The 3446-nt window shown below is 55.3% G+C and overlaps 1 non-coding gene across 1 annotated transcript; it reads left to right on the plus strand.

Annotated features, from left to right (window-relative positions):
- Window positions 1–362: 362 nt before the first annotated feature.
- LOC111558461 lies at window positions 363–482 on the plus strand. Its single transcript, XR_002739369.1, has one exon. It is a non-coding gene; the product is annotated as a U6atac minor spliceosomal RNA (small nuclear RNA).
- The last annotated feature ends 2964 nt before the right edge of the window (window positions 483–3446 follow it).

Genomic DNA, 3446 nt, shown 5'->3' on the forward strand with positions numbered 1-3446 from the left:
TAATCTCTACGCCCAATGTGGGGCGTGAACTTACAGCCCTGAGATCGAGAGTTGAATGCTCTACTGAGGGGGGCGCCTGGGTGGCGCAGTCGGTTAAGCGTCCGACTTCAGCCAGGTCACGATCTCACGGTCCATGAGTTCGAGCCCCGCGTCGGGCTCTGGGCTGATGGCTCAGAGCCTGGAGCCTGTTTCCGATTCTGTGTCTCCCTCTCTCTCTGCCCCTCCCCCGTTCATGCTCTGTCTCTCTCTGTCCCAAAAATAAATAAACGTTGAAAAAAAAAATTAAAAAAAAAAAATGAATGCTCTACTGAGGGAGCCAGCCAAGCGCCCTGCTACTAGGAAATTTAAAATGACATATGTAGATGTTGCATGAGGAGAGAAGGTTAGCATCCCTTGACAAGGATAGAAGAGGGGGCCTGTGCAGCACACATGTAGTTACAACACACTGCCACCTACTTGATGGCATCTAAATGTGGTTTTGAGAAAAGGAGAGTGACCCCTGAGTGGGTACCAGGTATCCTTTTGGGGTAACAAACATGTTCTGAATGAACAGTGGCGTTGGTTGCATAATAGCGTGAAAGTCCTAAGTGTCACTAATGATAAATTTTATGCTCGGTGTATTTTACCAACATAAAAAATCGCATGTGTGTCTCCCGTTACACTTCTGTTTTCAACGTTTGCTTCAAGCGGAGAGGTGGGGGTGTGGCTTTGCTGAAAACAGCGTCTCTAGAAATAGAGAAAAAGGTGGAGAGGGGCAAGGACGGGCTGACGTCTGGTGGGAGCGGTTGGAATGCTTTTCCTCCGGGGCCCCTATCTCCTCATACTGGCTTCCTCTTATCTCCCTCCATGTCCCTCCCCACTTGGCCTTCTGCCCGCTGCGGGGGGTTTCTCTCTGAGATGACTCTTTCCCTAAAATTCCTCGCAGTTTATGTGGCGTTAAGGAGTTAGGAATCTTGATGGTTGGAAATAGAAGACAGCACCCAGCTCGGGCTCAGCCCCCGCCTCCCAGATATTGCTGATGAAGAGAAAAAATAAAATCTATTCTGTGCACCTCTGGGATCCAGCTTCTTCAGAGGGAATCCCATGAGGCGAACTGAGCGTGGTGTTGGAAGCCGGGACAGTGGTTGAGGGGGGTGGGGGCTGGGGGTCGGGAGGAGGTGGGTGGTGGTGAGGTTGGGGCCTAATAAAGGGCTGTGGGACATACTCTGTTATGGGTCTGGTCGCTGATGATCTCAGTGTCTCCATCTTGTGAAACTCTGCGGGGCTTGGGGCTGGGGTACTTTTCCGAACGCCCCGAATGCACATCCATAAAAGGTTAAAGAGCCGACAACACATCACCCTGTGAGGTGCACGCTCTTTTGAGTGGAAAGCTGACAGCTCTGGAGAGGGTGAATGCACGTTTCGTGAGCATGACCGCCAGGGACCTTGTTTGACAAGGGCGGTCAGCAGAGGCCCAGACGAGGGGGCCTTTGGAGGTCCTTCCCCAGTCTAGAGACCTGTGAGTGACCTCAGAAAATTCACCTTGGTACTTTATCTCCTGTCTCTCCATCTGGGGCATCCACGCCCTCAGAGACCAGGGCGGAGGGGTGTCAAGGGTGAGGTGTCGCTGACCAAGAGGCGGGCTGAGCTGTTGGTGTAGGTGAGACCTCTGAGGACGGTCGCGTTCGGAGGGACAGTCCCGGGGTGAGCGGGGCCCTGGCTGCAGTATCACCCACGGAAATCCTGGGTGGTGGTAAATCCCGCCCTCAGCCAAGTCTGGAGAAGAGGTGCCGGGGAGCAGGGGGGGCCGGGAGTTCTAATGGGGGAGCTCGTTAGCCAGATAGCGGCTGGGGAGAGGCACCGGGGACGTGGGTTGGAGGAGAATAAGCGGAAGCGGGGAAGGAAAAATAAATAAATGAGATAAGCAGCTTCATCTGCTTTCTCCCTTATTACTCTTTGATTCTGTGCTGGGGACTGCAATCCCCCCCCTCCCGCCCCCGCCGCCCCCCCATCTCCTCTCCTGGAGAAAACAGCCTGGAGACTGATTTTGCAAACCAGGCCCGGCTCCTCCCTCCTTGCCCTGCACCCACCCCGCCGCCGCAGTGAACTTCCGGGCTGGACGGGCTTCCCAGAGCCACCCCCCTTCCCGGAGCAGGGGGTTCACAAACTCGGACCAGGGCCCCCCACCTCTGAAGTGCAAAGAACACAAGGCTATACGCGCAGGGGGACCCCCTCCCCACTCTCCCCTGCACCAGGGACACCAAATGCTGGGGTCACCACGAGGTAGCCAGGTCAAGAGAGCTTAGTAACAAGGTCGTCTGCCTGTGGGGAGGTTTCCCTTGCGTTGGCGCAACAGCCGGGAGTGGTCCGACTGGCCCCCTGCGGAAGCGCTCACGTCCAGGGGTCCGCCTGCCTGCTGGAACAGAAGGCTCCAGGTCCCAACATCATCATCGTCCGCTTTCCTTGGAAGAAACTCTGGCCTTCAAGTGACAGGCAAGAGGGAACGGGCAAGTGGCCGGGAGAGCAGCCCGACCACGCTCCAGCTCTGGTTCCACTGAATGTGTGACCAGGGCTTTGCCGACCTCTGAGCAGACATCCATAGTAGAGGCATGATGTTGAGGGGAGGAACAGAGAGAGAAGGAGACGTGGAATCTGAAGCAGGCTCCAGGCTCCGAGCTGTCAGCACAGAGCCTGACGTAGGGCTCGAACTCGTGGACCGTGAGATCACAACCCGAGCTGAAGTCGACGCTTGACCAACGGAGCCACCCAGACGCCCCGAGACTCACTTCTTCTACAGCAACTGACGCCTTTAGAAGTTTTTCTACGTTGCTTATTTGGACCCAGGCCAATGGACTCCCCCTCTTCTATACCCGCCTCCTCAAGCACCCGCCTCGGTTTGGAGATGAGATGTGCCAGGGAACATTTGAGAGGGGAAGGGAGGCCAGGGGCAGCCATGTTGAGGGCTGCTTCGCTGCCCTCTGAGTGTTGTCCCTAAGATTGTGAGGTCCTAGAGGTAAGGATGAGATCTTGAAGCCATTCACTAGATACTTAGGGAGAACCTACTATGGGTGAGGCACCATTAGTCATGAGCAAGACAGACACAGGCATTGCAGTCATTAATGGAGCTGGCGGTGCAGTAAGGGAGCCTGGCATTAACCAACGAATGACACAGGTAATTAATTGCAAGTGTGATGAGTGCTCTGAAGGGGGAAATGCAGGGTGCCAAGGGGGTGTGTTAGTTGAGTCCTGAAGAATAATGGCCTCAGCCCAGGGAAGGGTGTGGTGGAGGTTAGGGTCAGACGTCGGGAAAAGCATTCCCAGCAAACAGTCCATATGTCCACATTCCTCCATTAGAAGGGCCTAACGCCATAGTCTGCCTCTCCCCATCCGACCCCCAGCCTCTCATCTCGACACCTCCGGAAGTCTGCGAATGTAGTTTCTTGACTGGACACAGAGAGGCTGTGCTT

The sequence above is a fragment of the Felis catus genome, chromosome F1 (genome assembly GCF_018350175.1).
Source record: "Felis catus isolate Fca126 chromosome F1, F.catus_Fca126_mat1.0, whole genome shotgun sequence".
Lineage (NCBI taxonomy): Eukaryota > Metazoa > Chordata > Mammalia > Carnivora > Felidae > Felis > Felis catus.